We start from the raw sequence: 22283 nt of genomic DNA on the forward strand, positions 1-22283 counted from the left end.
AACAAGTAGGAGTGAATACAATGCAAATCTTAAGACAATTAGAAGTGGGGATGATTAATGGGTACAAAAATATAGTTAGATAGAATAAACAATATTTGATAGCATAACAGAGTGACTATAGTCATCAATAAGTCATGGTATACTTTAAAATGACTAAAGGAGTGGAATTAAATGTTCCTAACACAAAGAAATGATAAATTCTTGGTGTGATGGATACCCCAATTACCCTGATTTGATTAATACACATTGTATGCCTGTATCAAAATATCACATGTAACCTATAAATATATACAACTGTTATCTATCCATAATTAAAAATTTTAAACAATGTAAAAAGACAGGAATAGAGGAACTATTTAAGCAGCTTATTTTGTTAAAAACTTCTAACGTGTGAAGACCTAAGATAGTAAGACTCTCCCATTAAGATACTGTTTCTGCTGCTATTACCTCTGCTCCAGCACACTCTGACTCTTAGTAACTTCTCCTAAGGCTCAGGTAAGCACTTTGATCTTCCTTACATCACACTGTACAGTGTTGTGAGAGGCAAGAGATAACACAAAAACACATAGGAAAGATGTGTTGAGGAGAATACTTTCATCATATTCTGAATAGGAGGGAGTAGAATATAGGTAGGCTGGAATTAGTTATCAAGCTTTTCAGCATATAAATCAGCTGCATTTCTTCTTCACCACCTAGGATTAACCTGAGAAAGCCAAAGCCAAGCTTACATCCACACCTAATGGAAGATACAAGATGATCTTCTTGATAATGATACATATACATTTCTTATTTTTATGACAACCCTTTTAGAAGCAAAATAATCAGATGAATTTATACATGGCTCATGAAGAGTATAAATATCTACTTGTAAAATTTCAGGCTTCTGAAAACTTAAAATGCATTCAATTATCCATTCACTTATTAAATATCTATTGTTCACCAACTAAATAGTAAGGCCTGTGCTTTGTGCTAAATATACACGGTTCTCACACTCATGCAACAATGTTTCCTAGGAAAGACACATTTACAAAAGATGTAAATAATCAAAAAGGTGTAACATTTATGACCAAAATGATACTAAATGTTACAGGAATAAATCTCAGTGAGCTGCTTCCTCACTCAAAGGATGAAAAAAGTCTTCTTTGAAAATGTGCTATCTGTAAGGTTTTTGGATAGGCCAGCGCCAGAGAAAGAAAGATGAGTAGAGTTGAAAGGGGTAAGCAATGAGGCTTTATTGGGGTGCTCCCTGGCGAGGTTCACGGCCCCAAGAGAGAGAGACCCTCGCCCAGAAGTCTGAGTGGGTTTATATATGTTTTTAGGGAGGGGGGTAGGGGTTTCTTTGGTGGGGAGAACAAGGAATTGTGTCTTGCAGTTTTAGGGCAGGTATTGAGAAATAGGAGGGGCCGGTGGTATGTGTGGACTCCAGGAACCGAGACTCTTATCAGGGTAACCATCCAGGTGTGGTCGTCCTTTAACTTAGCTGGGCCTTGCAGGCATTGTCCTTGGCAGGTCTTGGGCTTCTTCTTTTTCCATTAGGGAGGGGAGGGGTGCTTGCCACCAGCCTTACACTATACACATGTGGTAGTGAGAAACTTAGAAAAAAACAATTCATTCACTGAAGATTTAGCTATGGAGAAGTTGTGCCTGCCAATTTTTAAATTGTTTCCTTTCTCTTTCAAATATGGTAATCAGACATGGTAGAAATACACTAAGGGACCTCCTTGAATAGTCCCCTTTACTTGAGTGTGGACAGAACCTATGACTTGTCTGTAACAAATACAACATGTATAGAACAGATACAAGAGAATATTATGAATATTTATTGTATCAAATAATAAATAACGAATTCTTCCTTATTCATTGATTGATTGTATATTGCTTGCTACATCATTTCTCTGCAGTTGACCTAAGTTAACTACAGAGAAAGTCAGTTTCATGCTTTGGCTTTCAGAAAAGCATGTTTTTGTTTAATTTAATTTTATTGGTAAAATATTTTAATGACAATGTATCTCTTTGTTTCATTGCAAATAAATCTATGATCATCCTTTAATTATATCAATAACCAATCTTATTTTGAATATAACCAATTATTTAGAATATACATTCAAAATTATGCCATTTTAACTGGTACATATTAATATTTGTTGTTGTCTAAAGCAATGTGATTTCAAACTCTGTTCAGAGATTACTTATAGCAACTGTTTTAGGTTTTGAATATACATTCAAAATAAGATTAGTTTTATTCTATGAATTTATATTTTGTACCATAGGCAATAAGTATGATTCTATTTGTATAAAATAAAATATTGTAATAAAGTTAATTCTAGTTTCCCTATGAGTTGCTGCAAATCGTATTTTAAGAGTTGCAACAATAACCTTTTTCTTGGAGACTGTTTCATATTAATTTTTCACTCTACATGTGACTATAATGATATAATCAAATGATTACTTTATTTGCATGATAATAATTGTAGAGATAATAATAAGTAATAAGGTATAAAGCAGAGAAAGAGAAAGACAACATCCTCTTATTCATCATAATTGTACTAACACAGTGATGTCAAGAATTTTGCTAACTTTCTTAGGCATGATTTTTTCATCATAATCTTGAAAACCTCCTTATCTGAATAATTTAAGCACTTATTTTATTATAATTTTGACTCTCAACTCTTGGGCTTACCTCTATACGTCTAGAAATATACACACACAATTACATAGAAGTTTCATTGCCAATACAATTACTCTGGTGACTTAGAGTGATGTTTTACATTATTTAATAAATCATGAGAAAATGAATCTCATAAGATGGAAAAATATGATTTTTAAAAAACGCCTGTCTCAAATACCTAGCATCTCTGTATTATTTTCTTTATTCTTCAGATATTAGCTTAATATATGTTAGAGTTAAAAGTAAATGAATTCATCATCCCCTTGGGGGGAAAAAAAAACAAATGTTATAATACAGATATATTATTGGCATATAAAATATTTTTTTTATTTTCTATTTCTATTGTAGAAAATTATGCCATTTTTTTTAACTGGTATGTATTTGTTGTTGTTTAAAGCAATGTGATTTCAAACTCTGTTCAGGGATTACTTCTAGCAACTGTTTTAGGTTTGTTATTTTGATATGATTTCCAAGGAAGTAGAAATTCTGTTTCTTCCTAATTCCCCCATGGAGTCTATGGCACACAACATGAGCCCTATAATCTGCTATAAAGCAAAAGTGTATAAATGATGTTTACCTGCATACATTTTTTATGGCCATTTGGAGGCTTTGATTCTGCAGGGAACCCATTTCCTTTCTACCCCGGGATCTTTTTTCATCATGATTAAACAAAGGCTCACTCACTAGAACAGCTGAGATAAAAGGATTTGTTGGGCCTCTATCACATCAGGCAGGTGATGACGGATCCCCATCTATTTCAGGAACGAACTTCAAACTCTCCACAGGTGATTTCCTTTCCGTGCTGAATGGCACAGCAGACATTATGTTTCCCACAACAGCAATTTCTAGCTTATTATTTAGCTCCATGACAGAAAAACAAGTAAAAGCTCACAGATTTTAAAATATGAGCAGATACAAAGAAAAGGGAATTCATGTAGTTCTAGTAAATCTTCAAAGGATGTTTCAACAAGCATATTAAACTGTATTATTAAGTTTGTGAAGGCACTTCAATGGCTTACTCACCCATATCATAAAAATAGATAAGGGTAGATAGACGATAGATGATAGACAGATGGTAGATAGATGGATGAATAGACAGATGCAAAGCAATGTATAGCTGAGCAGGCAGAATATTAGAGAGATGCATTTCTAAACTTTATTAAAATATCAGTTTCCTTACTTCACACATACTAAATATTTTTGCTGTTAAAAAAGAATATCTTTTGAAATATAAATTTATGTGAGATTAAATAAGTCCTTTGTACCTTTAAGCTCCCAAAAGAATATAAAAGGGATTATTAGATGTCAGAATTCAATAATTGTCTTCATCGTACTAAAATTTTATTAGGCACTCAACATGCTGGGCATACTTCTGTGTTCCATGCATATAGCCTGGCATTTACTCTGCTACACATCTCTTTGAGATAGAAGCAAACAAAGGGTAGAGATGTTAAAGAACCTGCTAAAGGTCAGAGAGCTGGGCATGTGTGATTTGCAATAAAACATAGTTTTGCTTCCTTGTGAAAAAGAACATCACTTAGGATTTGTATCTTTGCAGCTCCCTGACTGGATTGATTGTATGTAACCTTTTATATTAGTTTTCAAATTCTTGTATTGAAATTTTTGTTCTATATTTTTGTGTATTAGAATATTAACTCTAAGTGGTAACACTAGTGTTGTATTGTACAATCAAGCAAATTTGAGAAACATTATCTGAAGGAAATTTAAGTATATTTCTGTATTATAATTATCTGAGATATTCAATTGCTAACATATATTGTGATTCACAGAAGGGAATATTGGATATTTGGATTAAAATAACACTTCTTTTGTTGTTTTAATGAAACAATGTAATCTCTTAATGAAACAGTATTCATAAGTTTTGTAATTTTATAAAATATTGGAAAAATGGTATAAAGCACTATAGAAGAACTGTCCTTCTCTATGACACTTAATTTCATCAAAGCTATAGCCACAGATATGCAAAGCCAAGTAAGACTATAACTTGGTACCTAGATATGACAAGAAATGGAATGATGTAAAGGAACTAGTTAAAAAAAAACAACTTATTACCATGATGAGAAAAAAATGAATTGAAGATTTTTTCCCCCCAAAAAACATATTATTAATATATTAATATAAAATTTATTTTATCATGTCTTACTTTTGAAGATGGCATGATAAGATGTATTACTCAGCCCTTACATATATGTAAGAAATAATAAAAAACGTAACCTGAACATATGGTACATATTGGCATGGTAATACAAAGGAAAATGATACACACTTCTTAAAATATATATTTTAGTAGTTATCTACTAGGGCATGCATCCATTCAATCATTTATCCAATAAGTATTGTTTGATTATCTATGCTATGCCCTACACTTGTGCAATGGTCAAAAAAGATATATACAAATAATTTAAAAAGAGAAAGATTAGTCTTATAATTAACAATGTTTAGAGATCACACTTCTATTCGTACTATTACTACTACTGATAATTAAAATAATTGATACCTTTTACTTAGCACTTACTACAATAAGGACTCTGGAAGAAAGTACATCACAAAGGTTGAGCACAAGCTATGAAATCAAATTACCTGTCCTAGATTCATATATGCATTTTTCTTTGCTGTATAGGCTTGGGTAAACTACTTCAATTCCCACACCTAAATTTTCTCATCTATTAAATGAGAATAACATATTGTTCTGAGAAACAAGTGAGATATAAATGAAACACATTTTTTAATTATCAGCTGGAAAATAATAACTATGCAATAATTGTCAGGTATTATTATCTACACCTGTAGTCTTCACAATTGTGTTGAGGTACACTCCAGAAAAATTTATCAAAAATTTCCTATTTGCTATTTTTAATTGGCATCTACACTTTATCATGTCTAAATAAAAATTGTTAAAATTTCTAGAATATTAGAAAGAGTAGTATTAATTTTTTTTAAATAGAGCTTAAAGGGATTCAGTATCAATGAAATTCCATAGCAATTTTACATTCTTCATCATTCGTAGAATAAGAAATATGCTTTTCCTTAAGTTTCTTAAATATTGTGTAGCACTTCTTTTCCTTAATATAAGATTTCAATTTCACTAGCCTCACAAACTTTTTCTTAGAGTAATATGTGCTTTGTGCTTGAGTAAACACCCCCATACTTCTTTGCAAGAGTTAAAAACAATTTGAAAAGCAAAAAATATAGTTGAATATGAGATATCACTAGATTCCTTATTAGTAAAAATAGCTCAAACCACAAAAATGTAAATTTTGTAATTATTAAACATAAAGGTAAAACTTTCTTAGAAATAAAAATAGTGAGACTTTTTAAGTTAGCTTATATATGCTTAGATGAATATCACTTATAATGAAGAAGGTTAATCAGGGATCAGCATCAATTATCCGCCTATTTTTCATTTTCATAGGTGTAAGAACTGACAAAACATTTAAATAAATGGATAAAATGGAAGAAGTTTGAGTATATCCATATTATTCAGTCCTGAAATCCAAGGTTATGTGCCAAATTTTATAGTAGTCTGTCCTTAGAATGTATTCCTCTTGACCTATTAGTTGGCAACTCAGATAAAGTACTCCTTCAATAATTTTGAAAGAAGCAAACAAATGAAAGCAGCCAACTATGAAATGATTTGTTGCCAAACCATTACAGTGGCTTACTGTCTTTGTATCCATATCATATTTTGAAAGTTCTTTGACTACTTTTAATTTAACTCCCCAAAACAGGCCACCATATGAGATGAGAGAAATTCCATATTCATAAAGTCAGGTCCAGGGTCTGCAATTTATGACAACTGAGTTTGGAAAGGGGAACACACAAGGGAGTTTCTGACAGATAATTATTAGGAAAGAGTATATGGAATTGGAAGTTCTAAAAATTTATTTCCTAATACTTGCCATAGCCAAAAACATTTTCATGCACCTGAGGAGCAGATGTCTCATTTGGAAGCTAGCAATCATTTTTCATCCTCAGAGCAATCTTGTTTAAGTAGCTAACAACTTGTCCATGTTTGCAGATAAGGAAACACTGGCTTATAGAAATTTGGTAATTTACCAAGGTCATACAAGCAACAGGAGGCTGAGTTGGGATCTGTGCCAAGGCAGTATGACTTTAGAACTTCACTGTCATATCACCTCTTATGCTGGCACAAAATGTGCCTGAGCCACCATATTAAAGTTTACAGTTAAAATTAGACTTACACAATTTGAGGGAGATTGAATTTTTGTTAGGAAGAAGAGCATTTTGTGTGTAAAAAAGAACTGAAATGCCTTATTTCATCGATTATAAGATCTAAATCTTTAACACTTCAGAAATCTGGATGCATACTGCAATAATGTATGACCTCGTCTAATTTGCAGGGTTTTGTTTTTTTTCTTTTTTTTTTTTTTTTGAGACAGAGTCTCACTTTGTTGCCGGGGCTAGAGTGAGTGCCGTGGCATCAGTCTAGCTCACAGCAACCTCAAACTCCTGAGCTTAAGCGATCCTACTGCCTCAGCCTCCCGAGTAGCTGGGACTACAGGCATGCGCCACAAAGCCCAGCTAATTTTTTCTATATATATTTTTAGTTGTCCAGATAATTTTTATTTCTATTTTTTAGTAGAGACAGGGTCTCGCTCAGGCTGGTCTCGAACTCCTGACCTCGAGCGATCCACCCGCCACGGCCTCCCAGAGGGCTAGGTTTTTTTTTTTTTCTTGGTGATACGTGGATTGTAAACATAAAATCTAAAATAAAGAACAATAAAAACAACAAGAAATATCAATGTACAATATAAATATGAGCAGCTTGCATGAGGTAACTTTAAATATAGTAATAAACATTTGATGATAAAACCAAACTTCATATTGGTAAGAATTCTTGTGCCTATGTATGAAGATTTTATATGATATTTAAATATTATATAATCTCTACACTTATTACCTTACGAATGTGTACAGATAACTAAATATCAATTATTTTATTAGTAATACTTTTGAAAAAGCATTGGGTGTTCTGCCAAAGTTTATTTCACTGACTACATACTTTAAAGGATAAGAAAAATTAAAATGAAAACAAAACCTGATAACATTTGATTTCTAGATTTTTGGATTTAAAAAGTCAATAATATGTCTATAATCTTTGAAAATTATACATTTTCAAGAGTCAAATTAATTTTAAGACTCAATAAGTTTGAAAATTGCTCTATAATAGTATCCTGAGGAAGAGAATGTAATGTTCTGTTCAAGCAGAAATAAAATGAAGATATTTCTGGTTTTCAAAATCATGTTAAATTCTCACTTTAATGACTCATTTACTACAAATTCAATTATTTCTCTTAGTAGCAACATCTACTGCAATTAAATATTTGCATAAAAACACCATTTAATAAATTATATTTTCCAATGTTGATTATTTTCTCTAAGAAAATATTAGTTTTATACATTTTCATTTTATGTTAATTTATATTTGTATTATCATGAAGTATACAAATGTATGTTTTCATGTTTTTAACATATATTCCTTCAGTTTTAGATTGTGAATGTTTCCCATCATAAATAAATATATTTAGGAACATTAAATATAATTTAAAAATAATAAATGTCACAATCACTGTAATGAAGACAACCTCTGCCTAAATTTTGTTGTTTATCTTTTCAGAACCTTTTTTTTATTGTCAGTTAGATAATGTTACTTTAAAAACAGGGGATTTTTTTTAGGCCAGGCATGGTGGCTGATGTCCATAATCCCAGCATTTTGGGAGGCTGAGCAGAACCCTTGAGCCCAGGAGTTCAAGGTTACAGTGAGCTATGGTCACACCACTGCTCTCCAGCCTGAGCAATAGAGCAAGGCCCTGTCTCTACTCTCATGCACACACACACACACCAAAAAAAAAAAAAAAAAAAGGAAAGAAAAGAAAAGAAAAGGATCTTAGCTGTCTCCATTGAGTTTTTCATAACAGCAAAGATATTTTTCCTAATTAAAAAATTAACTTAGTGTTTCAAAAGAAAATTGGGAAAATATTCAGGGGAAAATAAAGTATACCTAATCAAACCAGAGATATACCATTTAAATTTATTTCATTTCAATAAAATATTGTGTGAGTGATAAGATGCATGCACCATTATACTTTTTCTACTTGTCATTAAATAACTTCATCATCATTTCTGCCATGAAAATTAATAATAAAATAATATTTTCATAGTTCTTATAGCCATAATTACTTAATTTTATATTTTAAATTTTGAATCACAAACCAATGGTTTCAAATGTAGGTGCTTTTCCCCCACTTTTAAAATGCTTTGATAGATATTGAAAAGTTTCTCCTTAAATCAAGGAAGACTCCCTTCAACAATGTATGGAATACTAAGTTTTGAATTGAGTGATAAATTATCCTTAAATCAGCTATATGATGCATAAAAACCCATTACATAAATTGAAATAAACAAACTTTGAGAACATTTCCTGGTAAACATATCAAATCAAACATGTATTTATCTCAATGCACACCCAAAATATCACTACAAATTCATAGTGATATATTGCATTGATTATTCAGAGTCAGATCTTGCAAGGATTCACAAGACTTCATAGGTTGCACTTATATTCTTATTCAATATAAGAATTGAATAAATGTAAAAGACATATTACAGCAGAAGAAAGAAATTACAGGCAATTATTGATGGGTCCAAAAACTTCCAGAGCCCTTTCTCTATGAATGGAACATGATTTAAAAATTTGAATATGAACTATCAATAAATGTATGAAGTATCTTGATTTCAGGAGAGTGCAGGCAATAATTTACAACTGGGTATTTTTTATCTTGCTGGTTGCACAGTCTAAGTAACAGGTTATACTGTGCGTAAACCATTAATCTATAATGCAAACAAAAGTGTAGACAAGCTCAAGCTGTCTTTCTCATGAGATTATTCAAACTTTAAACAGATCGTTAGAAATCCATAACTACCACATTCTTATTTTGAAAGTGTCTGCATCCAAACATCCAGATGCACAGAGGTTTTCATGAAGCTGTCTAGGTCCAGTTGAAATATATTAGCCATTTTAATAAAAGGTGTCAATGGATTATTGGAAAATAAAAGGAGAATGGATGAATTAAAAATCACATTAACTATCCAGAGAAAGCAGAATTGTAACTTTCTATAAGGGTGGCAGTAGGACATATATCTAACAAACCAATTTTTTTCTGTAGGAAAGCAAAAAGCTTTAGGAATTGGAGGCAACAAGAACCTGAGTGACATGGAAATAAAGTGGATCCACATGAGCAACAATTAAACAAAAGAACAGACCTTTTTTTCTGGAATATAGCTAGCCTATACATTTCCAAATAAAAAATTCCCAGAAAGTTTGGATAAGATATAAACAAAAGAAAATATATATTAGATGTTCCAGCTTAGAAACTAAAAGAAATTATAAGATGGTAAAAATGTAAGCAAATTTGAAAGTCAGAGTGGCATATAGGCAGTAGTGTCTCACCTAGCCTAGGGATTGACAACCCAAAATAAGTGACTGAGGGCAAAGATTACAACCAATGGAGATTTTTTAAGCCAAAGTGTGAGGATGCATCCAGAAAAACACAAACTACATGTGTGACTGTTTTCCCAAAGTGGGATTTGAGAACAATGGTGTCCCACAGAGAAGAGGAAAATTAAATAAAAAATGACCAATGCCAAATTGTAGGCAAACAATAAAACTCAAAAGTAATGAACAAGTCTAGAATCTAATAACAAATGTGCTCTAGCTTCTTCTGAAACATATTTTTTCCTCTCTCTAGTTTCTCATTTTTACCAAGAGTAAATCATGGTAGGATCGATTTGTTTGCAAAATAAATTTTAATCTTATTATATTCGGCTACATTATTTACACAAAATGCAGCAAGACTACTTTATGATCATAAAGGCTTTTTGTTTATTTGTTTTGCTAATTGGCCTTGTTGGAAATTTTTTATAAGGAATGTTAGGTTAGACTTTTTTAAAAAAGCCTCTTGAAGCTAGTTAAGCCAAGGATTTGTCAGACTGTCTGCAAAAACTATATGAATTGGGTAAATTCCTCTTTCCTTGAGGTCTCAAAATAGCTTAAGTTTCCTGAACATGTTTGGAAGTGACATTCTTTCTCTACTACAGATTAAAAGTTTGTAAATGACAGGGACCAAAGTCAGTCTTTCCAAAGGGATTTTTATCAGCTCTATAAAGTCAATCTTAATTCTTCAAAGCTATCTGGGAATATTTGAAAATATGCCATTCCAGTCAAAACCTTGGTAAAATATCTGTGTCTCCAATTGTGTCCTGTTATAAAAGAAAGCAGATTTTTATTGAATATGCAAATAGCTATCTTGCCATAAATTAACAATACTCACTAATAGTTTCTAAATTCTAGAGAAATCAAGGAGAGAGGAAAAATGAATGCTTCAAATTTTGCTCACAAAAATATATTTTACCAACTCGTTGTAAACTATAAATAGGACAAAAAAAAAAGAAGAATTTTCTTGACTTGTGGAAAACAAAACACAAAAGACATCAGTAATGTTCAAACAGAAAAGTCAAAAAATTATTTCACTTCTTTCTAAGTTTAGTCTCATGTAATTACTTTTTGTTCTGCTTAAGGTTGGATTAGCAATCCTCACAGTTTTTTAAGTCCAAATGATATCTCTAAAGTTATCAGAAACTGGTATTCAAGAGTACCTGTCAGAGTCCTTTCTATAGATTTTCTTGAGGAAGCAAATTTTGGACAATAGCTAGTTGAAAACCACCTTACATAAGATTTAAAGTAAAACAGTAATTGTCTGTGGATGACAAAATTTCTTGGAATAGCCATAGTTAAAGAGACAATTGACAAAGAAATTTGGTTATATTTATGGCATCCAACAATTTAACTTAATAATCATAATTAAGTGATAACATATATCAAGACATATCAGAATTTTTTAGGAATTTCATACAATTTCAAACACATATTCATAATATATTTATACAAATATAGCCCAAATAAGTTAAACACCATTTTATATTTGATGATGTTTCCTATAATATTACATACCAAATAAGGTAAATATGTTTCTCTTGGCCTTCTAAGTACCCTAATGTAATTTAAAATTTTGATTTTGGAAAGTTTGCCAAATATCAAAAATTTAAAACACTTGATATAACAAAATAAAGTTACAATTCATTGTAAAATAAGTTATTCATTTAACCAAAGACATAACTCAAAGAGTTTAAAAAGCAGACTCAGTTTTCCAAACAATCATAAGACCTAATAAAGATGCCATAAAGTAAAAATAACTCTCTGTCTTTCCACTCTTTCCTGTAGTTTACTCAAAAGGTGAACAAAATTTTTTTACTATCTCTATTAATATTATATGAATATCCTGTTCAAACCAAGTTTTATCTTTTTACTAATGTAATAATGTTAAAAGCTAATTTTAATAAAACCTTATAAAAATCTATCCAATCTTAATCAGTTTGGCCACAAGGTAAAATATTTATAAACACCTTATAACCTTTTACCTTTTTTACCATTTTCTTTCTTTCCCATCCTTTTATATCCACTTAGTTTTATCTGTCATTGTTTTTATTCCTTTATTTTTAAAACAATTCTTAAACCTCTAAACACGGCAAAATTACTTTTCCTTTAACCAAAACCAAATCCTATGTCTTTTTATAACTTTCTTTACCAGAAAGTCATATTCTATTTTTGAAACATTTAGTATATAAAATTATTTCTCTCATACCTAGTAGTTTTAACCCCACATATTAATTATAATGTTATCTCTTAGTAACCCTTAATTTTAGTTAAAAACCTAAGAAGTTAAAGTTACTTTGAACTGTTATCAGTCTCCAATTTTTTTTTATTATCAGATCTAAACATAGGAAGCTTTCCATATCACATAAAAATAAGATGCCAAGTATACAAACTTACATTTATGTTTCTAAAGTATATAAACTTAAAATTCTATTTAATAATCATTTTAATATTTTAATTTACCTAAAAATGATTCAGATATTTTATGACTATTACTTACTTTAACATAACATGATGTTAAGATTTTTAATTACTGAAAATAATTTTGAAACTATGACAAAATACCCTCACAAATGTCTTACTCAGTCATCCTGGGTCCCTAGTAGCCATGTGGCACCCAGTGATGGGCATGAAGGTCAGGGCCCATCTGGGTCCTGAATTTATGTATCAAATGTAGAGTTCAGGACTGAGGACAAAGCTTTAGAGATGATGTGTAATGCTTTCCAGCCTACCCAAGAAGCACAGTTTAGCCAGAAAGTATTTCACATATCCCTCCCCTCTCCTTTACAATGGCTATTTGTGTAGAGCCTAGAATCTAATGGCTCTAAGACATAAGCTCACAGATTGGTCCAACAAGTTTATAAAATGTCAAAGAAGGAAGAGTTTTATGACCTTAAAACATCTAGTAGAAGTTGCTTAAACCTACCTGGCCAGACAGAATGTATAAATTAAATTTTGAAGTTGTTTTTATTTTATTTCACCAACAATTTTAAAACTATCATTTTGCCACTAAAGTCATGTGAACTTGAAAAGCATTTAGGCTAGTTTTTAAATTTATCAGTACTCATACTTTTAAGTTAATTTGGTACCACATGTAGACAGTATATAAATATATGTATAGACATATACGTCTATGTAGACACAACATAAACAACTCACATGTACACAAAAACTTTACAGTTTTTGGTTTAGAATTTTAACCTTAAGACAAATGAAACTTTCTAGTTTTAAAGAACAATTAAGTCAAATATGTCTTTGTGAATGAAAAAGTTTAGTTTTCTCCTGTTTCACTTGACAGGAAGACTTTACTTACTGAGTTTTAGAGAAAACGGGGTAGCAATTTACATCTCAAAACACAGAGAAAGACAAAATCTAAGCTATTTATTTTAAGAAGAGGTTTGAGTGTGTCAGTTAGAGGATAGATGCCAAAGTAAGGAGATCTTAGGAATTTACCATAGGATTTTAAAAAGTGAAATACTTATGAACTTATATTAATTTCAGAATTCCCTGTAAAATTACCAGCTGAATATCAGAAAGTTGCAGGTTGGAGAACAATTTAGCTAGATAGGTGGCCTTTTGATTCCAACTAGACCACTGAACTTAGGGAAGAGCTCATATTGAATCTTGAGTCTGCAGAAAGAGAGAGACACCATGGGACAGAACTATGCAATACATTTACAATGCATTTTTTAACAGACATTTTACTCTAAGTGTTTAATTCTGTGCCCTTTCTTATCCAATGCACAAAGAAAGGAAAGGGCCCCAGTGGTGTATTCAGACACCTCTAATATTGTTGTTCTTGCCTAGCCATTATACATACCGAGATCAAATACTATCACAACATGAAGTCATTTCTGGTACCCCCAAAAGCCAAAGAAGTAATGTGATACAAAAGAGACCAGAGTTTTATAACTGAGAGAAATATGTCCATGACTCTTTAGACTCCAAAGAAAAGCAGAAAACACCAAAAAAGAAGGTGAGTGGTGCCTTTTTCTGAGTTTCTTAAGAGTCCAAGTCATAAGAAGTCCACTCTAGGTTTTTTCATGTGGTACCAAATACTGCAAAGAGTAAGAAGCAGTAGGGAAAAGTAAAAGTAAATGGAGCAGATTTTAGCTCAAACAGCTGATATTTCTGGCTTTTAATTATTTTTTTTTTCTCGAAGATACTCTTTCTAGTGTAACCAATAAGCCTTAACCAAGGTTATAATATAACCAAGGAAGCATGAGTTGTCTCCAGAGAGGTGGAAAGCAGTTTTTGTAATATCCAGAAAAGGCACAAAAGGTGCTCTAAGAAAGGAAGGTTTCACTAGCCACAAACTGGGCACAACCCACATTTCTGTCTAGCCATATTCTCTTGGGTCTTAGCTTCTCAGCTGACTATCTCTACACAAAGGCCACAAAGCCTCTTGTGTCTCCCACAGATGGAAGAAGACAGGAAATCAAAGGCCATCTAAGGAAGGGAAAAGGATCAATAATAAATGAGTACCACAAAAAGTCAAAAGTTACATAAATATCAAACCAAAACAGATTCATTCCCTGACTGGGAAACAAACTCAGGCTGTTAGACTGAAGGCACGAACTTTAAACCACTAAGCCACAAAGTGAACTGGCCTTTGTTGTTGTTCCTGCAGGAGCATTTATTCTCACAGGGGCAGCATACAAAGGATTTTTATCCTTTAGGTCAGATTTTTGCTCTTTAATTTTGTCAAGAGAATTTTTAAGGCCAGCCATGTCACTCCTATATGTCTATTTGAAAATTGATCTTTCTATAAATACAAATAAAGCAATTGTTTAAAGTAAGAGATCTCTAAAATTTATATATTAATATATATGTTATATATATTTAAATTTAGTTGTCTAATATGAAGAATCCATCTTAATTTCATCTGATCATTGACAAAGAGAATTTTTAATGAAATATTTAATTCTAATAGTACAGAACCAGAGCTAGAAGGTGGTCTTGTTATGTAAATGAAACCTCACAGGTAGCAGGTCTCAGACAACGTCTCTTTGTAAACCTTCAAAGGTATTAGACCCTTAGTTAATCTTTTTTGGGAGGGCCATTTTAGAATATGTTAGAGAAGTATATTTTGGGGTAAAATATTTTGATTTCTTTTAATCAGCTGTTGTCTCTAGAGGTGGTGTTAGGTAAACAGCAAGAGATTCTTTGTTTCCTAGGGATGAAAGTGGGTAGCTTGCCTTGGTGCAATTGCCCCACCTTGGAAGAAGAACAAGGCTGGGCCCCAGGCTCCCATCTTGGTCCTGCCCCACCTTATTCCTGTCCCAAGTGACTGCCATACCTGGGGTAGGAGGGAACAACCTATGAATCTGCCAATCAGAACTTAGCGCACCTACTGCAAAAGAATGCAAAGGACTCTCTAGCCCACGAGCCAAACAAGCATAATTATGATGGAGCCTGGAAAGTGGCCTTAAAGAGCCAGCTTTCAGAGAGGATCATGGGAGATGTGCATGCATAATAAGACTCAGGTCTTATAACTCCCACTGTCCAATCAAAATGGTTCCATGGTCTGAGCCATGAGGGAGGTCCCAATCTGGACACTATAAAACAAGACTCAGACCACAAACAAACCCTTTTGAACTCCTTTCTCCTTTGTTATGACAATGGACCTGGTTGTCATCTGTGGCATATGTATCTTGCTCTGTAAACCTATATCTTACTCTTGCCCTATAATCCTATCTTTTTCTCCTCAATAAACCTCATTTTCACGCTTGCCTTACTTTGGTGAGTCTGATCATTCTTCAGCCATAAGCACACCAAGAACCAACATTTCAGATTGCAACCTGACAGTGGGACTTGACTTAGGGCAGCTGCAGGGGTGTTTAGCCAATTTTAGTGGCCTTGTTTCCCGTAATTTAGAGCTTCTGTCAGTTTTAACCAAGAGTTTGTGAAATCTAGTGTAAGATAAACCAAAACCAAAATCAGAAAAAGCAATTGCACAAATTATATATTGTTGAAATCTCTAAGCATAACGAGTTACAGCCAGCTGACAATAAGCCTTAACCTTCAGTTATCAAATTCCTAATTGAAATCCCAAAACAGCTTCTCACCTAGAGATGGGGCCCAAGCTGAAGACTATTCTCTATCATCACAGAAGCAGAAAACTTGTCTTTCTTATCAGAACCAAGCAAAAATCCTCAAAGGAATTTCCTGGTAAAATAAATCTTGGATCTCAAACCAAAACTTTGGAGTGATTGAGGAACCTAAAGAGAGAGAAGCCATTTAGCTTTGGTGAACCTTACAATCACTTACCTTAAGACTCTAGCCAGTATATTAACACCAATAGGAGAATCACTGCAAGTCAAAAGGGCTCTATTCTAAGGTGTCCCTTCATGCAGTTGCCATTATAACAACCCAAAATAAGTGACTGAGGCAAAAATATCAATCAATGGAGGTTTATTTAGCCAAAATTTGAGGATGCACCCAGAAAAACACAAACTGCAGATGCATCTGTGAATGTTTTTCCAAAGGTGATTTAGACACTTCAGTATTTAAAGTGGAGGAGGCATACAGGAAGAAAAAGAGGAGGGGGTGGGCAATGAAACAAAATGGTTATATTCTTGTGAGCCGCAATAATCTATTATGTATTTAAATTATATGTAGTATAACATCAATAAAAACAAATAAAAAGTTTGGGTGTAGAGAAATGGAAGTCTACTTTTGTAAGATTCTTATACTATCTGTGAATTGGTATAATATTACCTGAAGATAGATTGTAATAAGTAAATATGTATACTGTAAGTGTGAAATCTAACACTAAAGGCAAGCCACTGTCACCACCAACGAAAGAGTAATAGATAATAACACAACAAGCACCATCAACTGGAATCATGAAAATAAAATCAACAAATATTTGGTAGCTTAGTTACATACTCCTAAATAATACATGGAACAGATAAGAAATCAAAAGCGTAACTAAAGTCAGAGCAGAACTAAATGAAATCAAAAACAAAAACAAATACAGATTAATGAAACAAAGAGTTGGTTCTTTGAAAAGATGAATAAAATCAATATACTTCTTGAAAGATTAACCAGAAAGAGGAAACGAAGGACCCAAATAAGCTCAATCAGAAATTAAATATTACAACTGATACCACAGAAATACAAAATATCATCTGTGAATACTACAAAAATATCTATGCAAATAAATTCAAAAACATTGAGGAGGGTGGGTGTGGTGGCTCACGCCTATAATCCTAGCACTCTGGGAGGTCGAGGCAGGTGGATCATTTGAGCTCAGGAGTTCAAGACCAGCCTGAGCAAGAGTGAGACACCGTCTCTGCTAAAAATAGAAAGAAATTAGCTGAACAACTAAAAATATATAGAAAAATTTAGCCGGGCATGGTGGGTCATGCCTATAATCCCAGCTACTTGGGAGGCTGAGACAGAAGGATTGCTTGAGCCCAGGAGTTTGAGGTTGCTGTGAGCTAGGCTGATGCCTTGGCACTGTAGCTGGGGCAACAGTGTGAGACTCTGTCTCAAAAAAAAAAAAAAAATTGAGGAAATGGACAAATTCCTAGAAATACACAGCATCCCAAGGCTCAATCAGGAAACAATACAGCACTTGAACAGACCAATTATGAGCAATGAAATTGAAGAAGTAATAAAAAATATTCCAACCAAAAAATATCCTGGACCAGATGATTTCACAGCTGAATTTTGTCAGACCTATAAAGAAGAATTGGAATCCATACTACAGAAATTATTTCAGAATGTCATGAAGGAAGGAATCTCCCTAAATCACTCTACAAAGCCAATAGCACCTTGATAGCAAAGGCGGGAGAGGACACAACAGAAAAAGAAAATTATAGACCATATCCCTTATTAATATAGATGCAAAAAGCCTCAATAAAATTCTAATAAAGCAAATTTAGTAGCGAATCAAAAAAATAATCCACTATGATCCCAGGGTTGCAAGGATGGTTCAACATAGGTAAATCCATAAATGCGATTCACTACATAAACAGAAGCAAAGACAAAGATCACAGGATCATCCCAATAGATGAAAAAGCATTTGACAAAAATCAGCACCCTTATAATAAAAATTCTTAACAAAATAGGCATAAATGAAATACACCTCAAAATTATAAAAGCCACATAGGACATACCCACAGCCAACATTATACTGAATGGGGAAAAGTTGGAGAAATATTTCCACTCAGAACTGGAACAAGATAAGCATGCCCAGTGTCACCACTTCTCTTCAAAGTAGTGCTGAAAGTCCTAGCCAGAGCAATCAGGCAGGAAAACGAAATTAAATTTATCCAAATGGGGAGAGAGGGGGTCAAACTATTGCTATTTGCTAATATAATCTTATATTTAGAAAACCTCAAAGATTCTGCTAACAGACACCTGGAATTGATAAATAAATTCAGTAAAGTCTCAGGCTACAAAATTGATGTGCAAAATGTAATAATCAGCAGCATTCCTATGCACCATCACCAGTCAAGCTAAGAATCAAATCAAAGACTGGATACTTTTCACAATAACTACAAAGAAAATAAAATACCTAGGAATATAGTTAATCAAGGAGGTGAAAGATGTCTACAAAGAGAACTACAAATCACTGAGGAAGGAGATTGCAGATGATATAAACAAATGGAAAAACATATCATGCACATGGATCGGCCTCATTGCCATTTTAATTTTTTCCATAGGTTACACAATTATGACATGGGATAAAGACACACATATTGGATAAATGTGAACTAAAATGTGCTTATGGATATAAAGCATTTTGGAGGCTTACCAATGTTATTTCACTTTTTAATAGCATTCAATTTGTTTTATGAATTTTTCTCAAATTTACTCATCAGAGAAAACTGAGTATCTACATCAGTTAACCAAAGTTGAACATGAGCAAATAATTTCCTCACTTCTTAATTATCAGAAGGAGGAAAATGAAGTATGCTTACCTAATTAGATATTCTTAGCTGGGACAAAGAATTGTACCAGGAACATGCTAATTAGATTATTTCTATACTTATAGCTTCCTAGACTTCTAGCATTCCCTGGCTCCTATAGTTCCCAAGCCTAACTCTCAGAATTTCATTGATATTTGATACTCTCTCCTCCCAGTACCCTCTATTAATTTCCCTTTGGCATATTTTACCCAGAGGATAAAATTGCTTGCAAAAAATTGTTTTTCAAAGCACATATATGATAAATAACTTGTTTCCAAAATAGACAAATAATTTTTAAATTTCAACAGTAAGAAAACAAATAACCTGATTAAAAAGTGGACAAAATATGTGAATAGTCCTCTCATAAATGAAGATATACCATTGTCAAATAAGCATATGAAAAGGATCTCTGCATCATATGTCCTTAGGGAATTGCAAATAAAACAAACATGAGATACTGCTACATACCTGTTAAAATCAATAACATCCAAAACAGTAACAACACCAAATGATTGTGAGGATGTAAAACAAAAGGAATTATCCTTCACTTCTAGAGGGAATGAAAAAATCGTGCAGCTACTTTGGAAGACAGTGTGGCAGTTTCTCATAAAACTAAACATAATTTTCCACATGATCCAGTAATAGCATGCCTTAATATTTACCCAAGTGAGTTGGAAATTCATGCCCACATAAAAAACTACACAGGAATACTTATAGCAGCTTTATTCACAATTGCCAATAACTGGAAGCACTATGATGCCCTCAAATGAATAAGTGAATAAACAACCACTGGCACATCCATACAGTGGAATGTTGTTAAGCAATGTAATCAGAAGAAAAGAAATAGTAGAAATAAGAGAAGAAATCATGAAATAGAAAATAGGAAAACAATAGAGAAAATTTAAAAAAAAAAAAACCTATTCTTTGCAGCTGGACTCTGTATGGATGCTAGTACTTCAATACTGGGATACTCTTGCTCTGACTCTAAAAATCAGTCCAATGTGAAAGCTTTAGTTTTTCTAAGGTCTTTTCTGATATGTGTCTTGCCTGGACCTGCTTGTGGGTGTGGATTTGTTTATTTTTCTTTTTCAAATCTTCCATACACATAGCTGCTTTTGAGTGTTTTCATTTCCCAGATACTTGTTCTAGCTTTTCCTGGGGTCCTTAGGTTATATATTGCATGTACTCATCCATAATATTTTGCCACAAGTATGTGTGTTTCTGTAGACTGTTTTCAGTTTTCATAAACAGTGCCCACCACATTTTCCGCCTGAGATCTGAGTTAGAAAACAAGCAAGTCAAAAAGCCCACAGATGTACATAATAATTTGCAAATAAGGTCTACTCTAGTTTCTCCATTTTGAGAGAGGGGACTAGATGGATATACCCAAAATATTTCTTGTCCAAGTAAGCATTGAAGCAATTTGTAATCAAACCTATACTGAGGTAACGAGAGAGATAATGAAGAAATGATAATCCAAGAAGCTCTTGAATTTTTCTATTAAAATAACTTTCAAATGTGGTACACTATGTTATTAGATTGAATTTATATGATATACACAGTGTTTAATTTCAATGGAATCCTATTAAGCATATTGTTACCCAGAAAAATGGATCAAGGGGATCTTTTTAAAGTTTTTTTTTTTTTTAAAAAGACACTATCTTTCTGTGCAAAATTTTTTGTTAATTGTAATACTTACATTGCCGCTAATATGTCATGGACTTGATATAAGAATAGCTTCTTATTGCCTATTACCATTTTATTACCCCTTGATTTCAAATTGGACAAATATTCAGAATATTTCTTGCAACAGATAAAATAATAAAGACATATATTTTATATGAGTGGCTATGCCTGTGTTCCTTCATTAATGCCTGCCAGGAAAAACAAAGTTCTAAAATATAGATTCTCTCTTATCACATTGTCAAATAACAAGGTTGCAAGACACAACAGACATAATCCATAACCATAGTTAACAACTCAAGTTTCTGGTAGAGTCTCCTCACAAATCTCTAACACCTGACCTCAAGCAATCCTTCTGCCTCAGCCTCCCAAAGTGCTAGGATTATAGGCATGAGCCACCATGCCTGGCCATATTATCCTTCAGAAATCTCTACTCATCACAAGGCAAGTGGACCATTCCAATCAATGGAGAGATATTGCAGTACATGATAGGAAGACTCAATATTGTCAAAATGTCAGTTCTTCACAACTTGACCTATAGATTTAATGCAATGCAAATAAAATTTCAGCAAGTTATTTTATGAGTATAATAAACTGACTGTAAAATTTATAGGAAAAAGCATAAGACTCAGAATAGCCAAGAAAATATAGAAGGAGGAGAACAAAGTTAGAGGACTGGCACCACTTGACTTTGGGATTTAATATAAAGTTGCAATAATCAAGACAGAATTGCACTGGTGAAAGACTAGACAAATAGATCAATGCAATAGAGTAAAGAGCCCAAAAGTAGGCCCAGATAAGTATAGCAAACTGATTTTTGACAAAGATCAATGACAATGCAATGAAGTAGACATAGTCTTTTCAACAAATGATGCTGGAACAATGAGATATTCACATGCAAACAAACTGAATCTAGACAAAGACCTTACACCCTTCATAAAAATTAACTCAAAATGGTTTATAGACTTAAATGGAAAATGGAAAACTATAAAATTCTTAGAAAATAAGATAGGAGAAAACTTAGAACACCTTGAATGTGGTGATGTCTTTTTAAATACAATAGCAAAAGCATAATCCATGAAAAAAATAATTGATAAACTGGACTTCATTGAAATTTAAAACTTCTCTGCAAAAGAAAACAAAGATAATCTACAGAATGGGAGAATGTATTGAAAAAGATACTTCTAAAAAAGAACTGTTCTTCAAAAATATACAAACAAGTCTTAAAATTCAACAGCAAAGAACCTGATTAAAAAATGGGCCAAAGAACTAAACAGACACATCACCAGAGATAATTTACAGATGCCAAATAAGCATATAAAAAGATACTTTACATATGCCATAAAGGAAATGAAAATAAAAATGATGAGATATCACAACTTTGAGTGATAACAACGTGTTGTTATAATAAATGCACCACTCTTTGGGGGATGTTATTAATGGAAAAGGCCATGCCTGTGTGGAGGCAGAAGGTATA

The sequence above is a fragment of the Lemur catta genome, chromosome 13 (assembly GCF_020740605.2).
Source record: "Lemur catta isolate mLemCat1 chromosome 13, mLemCat1.pri, whole genome shotgun sequence".
Classification (NCBI taxonomy): Eukaryota; Metazoa; Chordata; class Mammalia; order Primates; family Lemuridae; genus Lemur; species Lemur catta.